Source organism: Meles meles, chromosome 6, assembly GCF_922984935.1.
Source record: "Meles meles chromosome 6, mMelMel3.1 paternal haplotype, whole genome shotgun sequence".
Classification (NCBI taxonomy): Eukaryota; Metazoa; Chordata; class Mammalia; order Carnivora; family Mustelidae; genus Meles; species Meles meles.
In genome coordinates, this window is record NC_060071.1 from 137,258,152 (window position 1) to 137,270,937 (window position 12,786).

General features: G+C 55.7%; 1 protein-coding gene across 6 annotated transcripts in view; it reads left to right on the plus strand.

Annotated features, from left to right (window-relative positions):
• MIDEAS (mitotic deacetylase associated SANT domain protein) overlaps positions 1 to 12,786 on the plus strand; it is a 66,259-nt gene that overhangs the window by 26,759 nt on the left and 26,714 nt on the right. The window contains exon 1 of one of the 6 annotated variants that reach the window (XM_046007642.1): positions 3,927 to 4,021. The exons of the other annotated variants lie outside the window; for them this stretch is intronic. The gene's annotated coding sequence lies outside the window, so the exon portion shown is untranslated. Of the gene's footprint in view, positions 1 to 3,926; positions 4,022 to 12,786 lie in introns of those variants that run through there. 6 annotated transcript variants of the gene reach the window in all.

Consider the following 12,786-nt stretch of genomic DNA (forward strand, 5'->3'; position numbering starts at 1 on the left):
GTTGGCTACTTCCTGCTTCCACCATCCCACATCGGAGCCGTGTGCCAGCCTGCGGAGCCCGGCCGGTGGAATGGGAGGAGAGCCGCCTGGCCGAGGCGCACCATGGAGGCCGCCGTGGCACGTGTGTGCAGGGGATCCCTGTTGGCAGTTGTGGCTGGGGGGGAGGGGAGGTCTGGCTTGCTCCAGCAGGGGGAGCCTGGCCTGTGGAGGTCTGGAGGGCTGGCCTCTCCCTGTCCCTGCAGCTTCAGGATTGAGACCCGAGGTCTGGCGAAGGGACAGCAGGAGGGACAGCAGCTCTGAGGAGAAGCCTGTCCTCCCCTGTGGGGCCCAGGGGGGAGGAGGGAGAACCACCTGTCCTGCTCCAGAGCCCCCCAGAAATGGTGTGGCACATGATTGGAGAAATAAGAGAAATGCACCCTTTCCACGGGCAGTTGGATGGCTTCGGGACAGAGGGGAAAGGAGAAACCTTCCTAGGTTGAGAATTTATGGGTCCTCTTTTTCCTCCTGCTCTGGACACTGAATAAGAGGGGTGTAAACATTCAATTACTGTGATAAACCATCTCATTGCATGGTCCTGGCCAGTCTCCATTCTAATTGTATTGGTCTCTGGCTGGTTACTCTGATCTCTGTAAAGCCTAGGGGACAAGGGGGTGAAGAACCCCACCCCGCACCACCATACAGCTTGCTCTGGGACAGTCTGCCCACCGCCTGCTGTGGCTTTTCCAAGTGCCAGGCAGAACTCTCACCTCATCTTAGGAAAGGGTGTCCTGGAACGTCCGTGAGGATGAGAGTTCAACTTTTAAATGCGGGATTTAAAAATAACCCAATTGTTTAGCCCTGTGGGCTGCTACTTTTAATAAATGGAGGGGGAAAAAGGCAATAGGCAGCTACAGATTCAGTTAAGGGCTGCCCAGTGCCTGCAGAACCCAGGGAAGGGCTGCCCTGTGGAGCCAGGAGAAGAGAGGAGTGAGAGGGGAGCGGGGGGGGGGGGGGGGGGCAGGCACCTGGGGCAGAGTGTCTTAGAAGGGGAACGGGCCAGTCTGGGAATCTGGCCTTGAGGGCCCCTCTCCTGCAGCTGGGTCTCCCAGAAGGAAGCTTTGCTCGCAGAGGAGTGGCGATAACCACAAGTAGCTGGGAGAATCCTGCGGATCCTTTTAGGCCTGTTTCAAATGATTCTTCTTTGGCGGTGCCTCAGCCTTCTTCCGAACACTCATTTCCGCCTTATGCAGTCATTTGTGTACATACAGTACTCTGGTGCTCAAAACGTAAACTCGGAGGAGTCTCCCAACCTTCGTCGCATAGCTGCAGTGAGGAGCCTGTATGTGAAAGGCCAAAAGTACATCTCAGCATGACGCTCATCTCTGCCCTAGTATATGTCCTGTGTTGTTCTCACAAGCCTGGCTTCTAGTAGGCGTTTAGTATATGTTAGTCGAACAAGTGGATGAAGGATCTCTGGCAGAAAAATGTGGACTTGCCTGGGGTGGGCCCCGTGAGTCTCGCCGCTGCTGGGATTCATACCGCGCCGTTGGTTTCAGGAGGGGTCAGCCCACGAGTGAGTCTGGTGCTGGTGAGCCCAGTTCCTTGGCCCCGCACTATAGCTGGCCTTCCGGAGAGCTGGAGAATGTTTCTGGTCATTCTGACCCCAAGGGGACCTCGGGGTAAACGTGGGAAGCCTCTTGCCTGGGAATCTGCTAACCTGGGCATTTCCTTTGCCTGGGCCAAACTGGCAACCTTTTTGTGTGCGTGTGCGTGCGCGTGTGTATCGGTACAATAGCAGCCTGGGGTGCTCCGTTCTTCCCTGACTCACCAGCGGCTGCAGGAAATGCAGCCAGGGGTTGCATTCCGTCGGAGGGGTTGCTGCCGCCCCATGGAGCCGTGAGGCTGTGGGGCTGAACTTGCACACGGGGCTGGAGCTAGGCGGAGTGTGCCGAAATCCCCAGGTCTTACTTAAGGCATTTGCATTTGCATTCGAGGCAGCGTTCAGGATACCCTGAGACTGGGAGCTCATTTTATGAATCAGAAGCATTACAGCATAAACTTGGTGTTGGAAACTGCTGTTTGGAATCCAGATTGCCCCTCCCTCCACCCCAGCACGTGCACGCTTATGGGGTCTCTCACAGCCACACACTTGGGAGTGATAACAGTGTGGTGGGGGGGCATCAGTTCAAATTCCAGAGCCATCAGGCAAAGCTTGTCCACACCCACTTCCGCCCCCACACTCGGGACACCATTCCTGGATGGTGTGTGGACAGGAACCCGGGCGGTGACTACGAAGGAAGCCCAGTAGGTGCACGGGAACGAGGACTGGGCAGACCCTGGGGTTCCCACTCCAGCTTCTCTACTTCCTGTGTGGCTTTGGGCCTTGCTAAACTTCCTGAGCCTCAGTTTCCTTACCTGTAAAATGGGGATGATCCTGGTACTTTGTAGGATTGCTGGGCAGGTGAAACAAGATCTGGCATGCGGAAGGGTGCACGGTAGGTACTCAACAGATGGGGGCTGTCATTTCCCTGGTCCCCCCAACTGAGCTGTTGGCCTTTTACTCTTCCCAAGGAAGAGGAAATGAAGCGTGTTCTGCTTGTGGTAGGAGGGCCCTCCTGCAGGGCGTTGGGGCATGTGTGAATGAAGCTCCTTTTCCTAAGTCCCTAGGCCCAGGGTACAGCTGTGTGATCCTCTCATCTAGACAAGCCCAGATCCTGGTGCCTCTGCGCTTTTGCAAGGGATTCCGTCCCTGCAGCCCAGAGTTAAGGGCTCAACTTCCCAGAGATCAGATTGTGCTCTCGGGAACCTACCCGCCCAGGCCTCAGGCTGAACTGCTCACGTGGGTGGGAGGAAGGCTGCTTTCTCAGCCACGGAAAAAGTCCCCTTGTCTTTGCTTCACCTGAAGCCTCCCAGTGTGACCTCAGTGGAGGTTTGGGTGGAGCCGAGGGTGGGAGTTGCCCTCTACAGGGCTCCTGCGCTCTTTGAGCAGTTGAAATACTCTTTCACCAGTTGAAATAGCAGGGGAGGGGGAAGACACTGAGATTATATAAGAAGAAAGTTGCCACATGTCAGAAAAGAGGTGGGTTTTTGCTGGGGTGGGGGTGGTGGGTCTCCCTGAGGGACACAATTATGGGCTGTGGTTTGCTGGGTTCGTAGGGGGGGGGGGGTGCTGGGAGGCTGAGGCTTCCCGGGCAGCCCTTCTTGCTCTTGCTCTTTCTGGAACAGAGCCCAGTGCTGTGGCCAGCTGGGGAAGGTGCTCCCTGTTCCCTCTGCCTTTCTCTCCAGCCGCAGGGAGCTTGTGGGTTATTTTTTCCAGGCAGTGCTTCTTCCTCCAGGAGTCTCAGGAAGGGGGGAGGGGAACAGCCAGGGCAAGATTTGACCAGGCCAGAGCTTGGAGTGGGGAACCTCTACCAGGCTTGCACCCAGAAGGGGGTTCCCTGTGAGGCTGCCCAACTTCTCTGGGGAAATGGGGTCCAGAGAGGAAGGAAAACGGTGAGGGATTTCAGTTCGCAGCTTTTTCCAGCAGTTGGAGACAAAGGCCCAGTCCAGCCTGCTGTTGGCAGAATGTGTCAGATCCTTGTGGGGGAGGGCCCCAGAGCTCAGAAAGGGGCTCAGAAAAGCTTAAGTGATAACTGGCAACTCTTGAGAGTGCTCATAGGCTGGCTCCCCCCCCACCCCCCCTTCCTTCTCTTCTACCTCTTCCTCCTCCTCTTCCTCCTTTTCCTGGTCCTGCCCCTCCCCCTCCCAGCCTTCTGCCAGCTCCTGGCGAATGTACCTAACTGCTGCCCGGAGTCTCCTTCCCACGTGACCTTCCTGGGTCTGACCTCCCCAGAGGGCCTGGGTCACGATCCTGGGCTCCCCCGCTCCCAGGAGTCATCCCAGAGCTGGAAGTCACTTTGGGACATCGAATCCCACTCCTTTGTTTTTAGATGGGGAAGTGCAGAGACCGTGAGTGCCTTGAGGTTCCCTTCCTGTCCACTGTCACCTGAGGCGGTTGGAAAAGAGGAGCTGCTCCAGCATCCTGCCCCTCCTGGCTTGGAAGGTGGGAGGGCTGCCCAGAGGAGTTGTCTCCCGCTCCTGGGTGTGGCTCAGTCCCCATCTGGCTCCATAGTTAGTTATTTGTCTGTGTGTGTGTGTGTGTGCGTGCCTGTGTGTGTGTCTGCATGTGTGTGTGAGAGACTTCTGTGGTTGGGAGACTGGATCTAAGTGAAAGCAGAAGTACCCATGTTATGTCAACTATGTGACAGGCAGATGGGACCTCATAGGGACAGTCAGGAGAGGAAGAAAGGGGGCCAAGGCCTCCCCTGCGCAGTGGCCGCTGTGCTCTTTGTGTCCCTGCCTCAGTGCTCGCACGCTGAAGCATAAACACCCCTTCCATGTTGCTAGCAGCTGCCTTTCCTCGCTGGCTTTGGGCAGAAGAGGTGCCAAAAATAACCGGCAGGCACTTGGACTTGTGGGACATTGACTGTGGTCGCCCCCGGGGGGGGGGGCGGACAGGCTTACTGGCCGGGTGCCTTTGGCGTCCCTGCTCGTACTTGCTCTGGCCACCCCTCTCCCCAGCTTCCCTCAGATGATGGTACTTTCCCTCTTACTGCTTTTCTTCGAATGAGCCCAGCGTGGTGGAGGCTCTGTGACGGGCCTGGAAGCTCTGCCCGGTATCATCCAGGGACTCTTGTCTCACCATGTCCCTACAGGCCCTGCTGGCACAGCGGAGCCCAGGAGGGGCCTGTGCTGGGTGTGCCCCTCCTGGGTCCCTAGGGCAGATGCCCTGCGTGCCTGCAGAGCCCGACACGAATGCTGGGACGGCTCAGCTCCTTGTCTGCTCAGCTGCGGGACTGAGAGCTTCAGACTAGTCAGGTCCTCCCTGGGTGTTGAAGACTGATAACGATGCCGCTCCTGCCCAGCAGTGGGGAAAGGAAAGCACATTTACTGAGCCTCTGCTTTATGCCAGGCATTCCATGTACGCGTTAACCCTCATCAGATTCCATGGTAACTAGGAGGCAAGGATATTGTGCCCATTTGCTGATTAGGGAAACTGAGACCCAGAGAGAGGCTGGTGATTGGAGGAACTGGGATACATTTTGTCAGACCCTAAGGCCCTGGCTCTTCTTGCCATGCAGTGCACACTACCTGGGCTGTTTGCATGCGCACGGGGAACAGTGCTTTGAGCCTTGGAGAGAAGTGCTGATGGTAGGAAATGAGGCAGCTTTAGACCGCTGATGAGGGAAGATATTTTGGACTGGGAAGGGTGCGGAAGACCCCTCTGAGGCCTCCCTCTCCAAACACATCACAGGGCAGTCAGAAGCCCAGCCCAAGCCACAAGGCCCTCCTGTGGATGGCAGCAGACACCTAAGGGTCAGCTGTCCCCGACCTGGAAGGTTGCGGGGGGAGTCCCTCATGCATGGGTACAGTGGAAAGCCTTAGTGTGGGCCTCCCTGAGACTTTCCAAGTGTTTCCTCTTCCCCAGACATCCCAGCCTCTGTAGTCAGCCCTGAGATCAGTTCTAGGACCATAGGCCAGGGGTGGGTGGAATCTTGGGTCTCCCTTTCTGGCTGTTGGGTCTGACCCTAGCATCCATCATCCCAGCAGGCGGGCCCTCAGAGAACCTGGTCGGTGTGTACTTGGGCCTGGGCTGGATGCGCTGCTGGTGGCTGGTGCCCAAGGCCTCTGGGTGTATTTCAGGAACAATAAAGAATAAATCAACACAGGAAAAAAGGCCCTGCAGCAGCTGCTCGGAGACTGAAGAAACGCAAGGAATGTGTGAGCATTTGGCAGAGGCCCTGGATCTTGACCGGGGCCTGAGAAAGGGCATGGCTCGGACTGGCTGGCCGGGCCAGTGAGGCGGGCGGCCCTGTGCCCACGTCTCAGCTCCTCGGGAGGCCCAGGCAGCTGTGTTGACACCCCCACTGCAGCAAGGGTCTGTGCTTCTCAGACACTGGCAGGTCCTGGGGAGCCGTATTGTCCCTACTCTTGTTCCAAACCAGCGAGGCAACCCTCCTCACTGCCTGATCCAGGCCACCGGGTTGGTGTTGGCGCCTTCTGGAGCTGACCACACAGGAGACCCCGGGCTGATGCAGACACCACGTGCTAGTCACCCCTGTTCCACTTCCCTCCCGAGAAGGACATGAGCCAAACGTCAAGGACCTGGCCCTGCCGGGAAGTGCCGGGTGTGAGAGCATCCACCTGGGAGGCCCTGACCACACCTGTCTACTCAAGTCATCCGCCGTGTGTCCTTGGGCACGTCACTTCACCTTGTAGGGCTTCAGTTTTATTTGTCATGAAATAGAGATGTGGACCAATGACCTTTGGGGTGGGCAGACACTATCTGTGTCCCTTAATTAGGATGTGCAGTGAATAGCCCTTATTTATTAGGAATTCAGGTTCTTGAGAGGAAGCCTCCAGAGAGCCCTATCAGGAGGCGAGTTGCTTTGGCTGATGGTCAGGGCCCTGGGTGGGGGAGGGGGGATTGTCACCAGTGGGAACCCAGTCACGGAGTTGACCTGACCCAGACTCAGGTGGCCAGAGGAAGGGACAGGAGCCTGGGCCCCATGAGGGTTTGGGTTGTCTGACAAGCAGAGGACAGTCAAGGCTTTATGTGTAAAGAGCTGTTTGCCCCGCCGTGGGTGTGGGGCTGGGGAGTGTGGGAGGGGTGTGGCTTCCTTCTCAGCAGAAGGTGTTGGGACTTCCACAGACTGTCCCCTGTGGTGGTGATCACCAGTAGTCTCTCCATTTTCAAAGCCGCTCGCTTCCCACGCCTCTGTCACCAGCCCCCTTGCCCAGCCACGCTCGCAGAACACCCTGGTGGTTCTCAGGCCCGCCGAAGCTGCTCTCCAGGGAGAAGATGTGAGCCGTCCAGAGGCTGCCACCAGGTCCCAGCTACTGAGCAGGAGGCGGAGCCTGAAGCCCTGGGAAGGAAGTTTGCAGAAAGGGCCGTGGAGTCCAGTCCCAGCCTCCCTTCTCTACTCCCGTGGCCTGGTCCCGTGGCTGGACCCCTTGGATCTTCAGGTTCCTCACTGGAGAAAGGGGGAGAGTACTAACGCGTACCTTGTTTTGAAGATTAAACCACGTCATGGGCACAGTGCTTAGCACTGTCTTGGCACACTGTCTTGGCACACAGTGGTCCCCTCCAGAAATGGTAGAGATGCTGATGGTGGGAAAGGAGAAAGCTGTGTGTGTGACGTTCGGATTTCACCTTGGCTCCAGGCCCTGCCCAGTGTCTTGCCAAAAGGTGTGGCTTGCCTGAGTGGAGGCACGAAGCGTTGTTAATGGAGTTCTGGATTCTGGGCCCTGCTCTGCTCCTGGCTGTGCATCCGCAGGCTAATTTCTTTCCCTCTCTGCTGCTCTGTGGAACGAGGAATGGACTCAGCGAGCACTGGCATCCCTCCATGTTTGGAATCTGTTCAGCTTCCTCAGCTGGGCCCGGCTTTGCTGGTTGGCTCTGAAGAGAGGCACCGGCCAGCTTTCTCCCTGTGGTGTGGAGGCCGTTAGGCCAGTGAGCGGGATCCTCCCAACCCTACGGCTCCTGGCTCACCTCTGCTGTCCCCTCACCTGAAAATCCTATGGTTTTCCGGGGACTTCTACCGATACCCCATCTTGCGAGGAGCCTGTGTCTGACAGACTGGGGCTGGGATGATTTCTCGGTGGGAGTGTTAGAGACTGTGCTCTACTTGGAAGTGCTCCCAGCAAAGGCAGCAGCTGGGAGGAAGCGTGAGGAAGGGGAGGGTCCACAGCCGGCTTTGTGGGGTTTTCACGTGTGGCATTCCTTCTGAAGCCCACAAGTGTGCAGTTGGGAGTTTTCTGGAAGAATGATGGAAAGACCAGGGACTTTGACGGCAGGCCACAGAGACCTGAATTATGCTTCTACCACTTTAGCGGCAGAGCCTTGGTTTTTGTCTAGAATGGAGACAATAATATTGATGCTTAGATGGGAAGTTTGTAAGCATGGATTAGGGTATGTCAAGTGGCTGGCGTGGGGGGAGTGCTCTGTAAATGTTTGCTTCCTTCTTTTGGATATTCTGTAGACTGGCAGGGGGAGTGAAAATATTTGCCTGTGGCCTTCCCCACCCCCCCTCCGGGGAGAGGCAGCTGCCTAATAAGCTGTTACAGCCCCACAGGCCTCTCCCTCCCACGACTGTTTGGATTCTGGGGTCAAGCTTGGGGTCAGGTTCAGTGTGTGTCTGGTACGGGGGATGGAAGAGGGGCTACGCGGGCCTTTGCAAAAATCTGAGATCTGCAGCTTGCTAGGGTTGCGCAGAAGGTGCAGAGTCCATGATCTGAGGGCGTGGCCTTTCTGGGCTGGGACAACCTGACAAGTTCCTTAGAACCTTCATTTCCTGTAAATTCCCCAAATTTCCTTCTGTTGTTGATTTTTAATTCCGTTTCATTTTGATTGGAGGACATGCTTCGAATGGTTTCACTTCTTTTGAATTTATTGAGACTTGTTTTACAGGCTAATTTGCGATCTGTCCTAGAGAATATTCCATGTGTTCTTGAGAAGAATGTGTATTCTGCTATTGTTGGGTGGAATGTTCTGTAGGTATCTGTTTAGGTCTAGTTGCTTCTTGGTGTTGAAGTCTTATGTTCCTTGTTGATCTTCTGGTTAGTTGTTCGGTCTGTTAGTCAAAGTGGACCATTATTGAAGTCTCTGGATATTACTGTTGGATTGTCTGTTTCTCCCACGCATGCTGATAGTTTTTGCCTTACATGTACTGGGGACTCTGTTGTTAAGTGCGTATATGTTTCTCATTTGTAATATTCTCTTGAGGGGTGGATGCTTTTATCCTTCTTTGTCTCCAGGAAGAATTTTTTTTAAAAGATTTTATTTATTTGACAGAGAGATCACAAGTAGGCAGAGGAGGCAGACAGACAGGGAGGGAGGAGGAAGCAGGCTCCCCACCGAGCAGAGAGCCAGCCCAATGTGGGGCTCCATCTCAGGACCCTGAGATCATGACCTGAGCTGAAGACAGAGCCTTAACCCCCTGAACCACCCACCAGCTCCGCCGGGAAGAATTTTTGGTTTGAAGTCTATTAGCATAATATTAGCATGACTTGTCCAGCTCTCTTTGGGTTACCCTTTATGTGGTCTTTTCCCATCCATTTACTTTCATCCTGTTTGTTCGTCCTTGAATCTAAAGTGTGTGTCTTTTGTAAACAGCATATAGTTGGATCGTGGTTTCTTTTTTTGTTTTTTAACCCCTCTTCCCCACCTCTCCCTTTTAATTGGAGTGTTTAATCTATTTACATTTAAAATAATTATGGATAGGGTAGCGTTTCTGTCTGCCATTCTGTTATTGATGTCTGTCTCACGTCTTTTTGTTTGTTTCTCTGTTACTCTGTTACTGTCTTCTTTGTGCGTTAGGTAGGTATTTCCGAGTGCTTCATTCCTGACTTACAAAATGAGACTGGGAAGAGTGAGGGTTCAATGAGATGTTGCTGGCAATGACTTGGCACCACGCCTGACAGATAGTAAGTGCGTAGTAGACAGTGGTGCTCATGTGGGGGCTCTGGCAGTCTCAGAGCCATGGTCGGCCCTAGGGCTGACTGAGAGCGGAGTCCACCCAGGGTTCCGTGGGATTCGGCTCATCTCCTAGGCAGGGTATGGCCCTCTGGCGGTCGGCTTCTTTAGGGAGGAGGGAGCAGTGGGTCCTCGGAAACCATCTTATGCCCTTCCCCAACCCTCTGGTCTTTCCCCTGTTCCAGCACGTGGCCACCTCCAGGGCTGCCGGTGGAGCATTGCAGCTTTCCACCCCCCACTCCTCACCGGACCCATAAATCCATTTCTTAGGGTAGGTTTGAGCATCACTGCTCACCACAGGTGGGCAGCAGGGTGTGATAGAGATCTGGTTTGGAGTTGGTGGACTTGGATTTGAACCCTGGCTCCTCACCGTGTCCTCAGGCTCTGACCTGGAACATGTTATTTTCAGAGCCAACCTTTTCTCATCTCTCAGGTGGGAATAGTGGTTACACAAGTAAGCAGTACTCACACATACGGGGCATGTGGTCAGTGCGGGTGGCTAGTACTTCATGTCGCAGCTGCTGGTTCCAAAGGTGTTTGTCCTGCCTTGTTCCCTCCACCGCCGCCCCCCCTCACCCCCACGGCCTGCCCAAAGCTCCTAAGTTCTTCAGAGGCAGGAACCAGGGAGCTGCAGCTCTGGACCAGACATGTGTGACTGGATAACCAGTCCACGACACTCGCCATTGGGCCACACTGCCTCCAGGCCCTGGTTCCCCCAGTCTTGGGGCAAAAACAGAGAGAGAGTGAAGTAGTAGTATGGGAAAGTGATTACGGAGTAAGAGCGTGAAGATTCAGAAAGGGTGGGAACTGTGTGTGCCAGAGGCTGCCCGCAGGGGGTAGACTGTCATCCTGAAGGCAAGGCTTCCGGTTGGAGGGAACAGCTCCGGCCAAGGCTGAGAGTCAGGAACTCTCCGCAGGTCACCTGTTCCCGTATTTCTCGCACCTGCACGGGCCATTGTGGGTTATAATCAGTGTGTGTTTCTGTGTCCTCCATTGGGCTGGGAGGTCTGTGCGGGTAGGGACCATGCCGTGTGTCCTGTGTTTCCCCAGAGCTGGAGGGCTGCAAGGGTGTGTGTGTGTGTGTGTGTGTGTCTGTGTCTGTGATGGTGGTGGAGAGTCGGGGTGGGGAGGGGGACTTGTTCGGTAGTCAGGATCTGGCCCTGTTTAGGGAGGCCCCTGTGAGACAGCTCCTCTGTGTCTTGGCCTGGGGCAGAGTCTAGCCCTGAGGCTTAGGCACAGACTCCAAAGAGCCCTGCCCTAGACCTGCTGAGGAGCCAGCCTGGCCTTTCCAAAGGGGAGGTAGAGGTTGGAGCAGCCTCTGGGGGTGCGGGTCCCTTAGGGTACAGAGATTTCATATTTGCTGTATCTCTTCTGGAGAAAGCCAAAACCTGCCGGCTTTTACCTTGGTTCCCTGGGACTCCCAAATCCTGCCGGAAGGGATTTTCCTAGGCTGCCTGTGATTGTTGGTGGCCCTCGCCTCAGAGGGAGGCAGCCAGTCCCCTCCATGTGGGCAGAAGCTGGGCCTGGAGATTCGATCGTTTCCGGGCTCTTCCTGGGACTCTCATTTCTCTCTGCTTCCCCCCTATAAAATAGACCTCGCTCTCGTAGCTTCTTTTGGACATTCTGGCTTCCTATAGACTTCCTGAGGGTGCTTGCTGGCGGTGGAGGAGAGGGACAGTGAGGGTAGGTGTCTGCATGAAGCCCCGAGAGCACCTCGTAAGGCAAAGGACTCCTCTCTCACACACATCCCTTCAGAGGCATCTCAGCATTGACATTTTTACTGTCACAGCTCAGACTGTAGCCAGCCGGAACCCTGGCTGAACCTTCTCACCCGCTTGATGGCTCAGATCCCTGGGACCCTCTTGGCCTGGGCTCTGCATTTCTGAGCTGAAGCTGAGTCCAGAGAAGTGCTAAACTGGGGACGGGTGGATCATATAGGCCCTGCTTTCTCACCCCCTGACCCCCCTCCCCAGGGGAAGTGACACTTGTCGGAGTCAGGTCCTTGTCCCTGTTGCTGGTGTGTCCTTCCTTACTGGTATGCAAACTCCTTATGAACAGAACGTATGTGTCCAGTGGTTTGGAGACGGGGGCCCTTTAGCCTGGTTCACACCCCCTAACAGTTAAAGGTGGGGAGCGGGATGGAACACAGCATTGCTGATGATTGCTCTGTGGCCAGAGGGAGGGGTTATCTAGGGCCTGGGCAACTCTAGCTAGCCCAAGATGACAGTTCCAGGCCACTTGCCTAGTCTCCTGGTAGCCACAGACCCCAGAGTACCTGAGAGAGAACTTTCCAGGATAGGAGCATGGGCTGGAGGGCCAGGTGGGCCAAGGAGGGCCCCTCCTCACTGCTCCTGGCATCCTAGCCAGAAACCTTTGTGTCTTGAGGCCCAGCCCAGCCATGTCAGGGCACGAGGTAAACACATTCACATGTCTCTGGCTGTGGTCAAAGCAAGGGTGGGAGGCCATGGGGGAAGAAAAATTGGACAGGGCAACAGGGGGGCTGGCACTTCTCCAGTTGGCCTGCCTGTGGTGTGGGGCAGCAGCTGATGGGATGGAGTTTGGATGGGCTTTTCACTTCATCTCAGGGTCACGGGGATCTCTGTTGTGCATCGGGGATACTGGGAGCCAGGGCCTGGGTGGGAGCCCAGGGTGGACACGCTGGCCATGAGTGGTGCCCCTGGCCGGGCAGAGCTCTGACTCACCTTGGGCACAGTCTTGAATGAGCATCCCATGGGGCAGGTACAAACCAAGTGTCAAGGTACAATGGTTGCAAACTCTGCTCCATAGAGCTTGGTATCTACTGGGGATAAAGGCCTGTAGAGATTTTGTGTGCTAAGCGTGCGGGACGGGGGAGGTGGCTGGGAGGTGTTGTGGGTGCATAAGGAAGTTCCTGGCTCAGCCCTGGGGTGAGGGAGGGCTTCCCCCAGGAAACAGTGTCTCAGACCTGAAGGACGGGTAGGACCTGGCCAGATGAAAGGGTTGGGAGGGTGTCAGGGGCAGAGGTTCTGCCTTGCCCGAGACCTGGAAGCAGAGCAGGAACAGCACTGCAGGAGAGCCGAAGCGTGGCAGGTGGAGAGAGGTGGCCGGAGCCAAAGTCTGCAGGACTTGTGGGCAGGATGGGGAGTTTAGACTTTGTCCTGACATAGCCTCTCTGGTGCTCTGGGAATTGGCTGGCCTAGGGATTTGTTAGATGCCATAAATAGGTGTGTACTGTCTTGGTTGGGGATGCGTGAGCTCTGACTCTCCGTCCTCCCAGCGCTGAGTTTGTGGGGCTGGGAGTGGCCCAGGTTGTA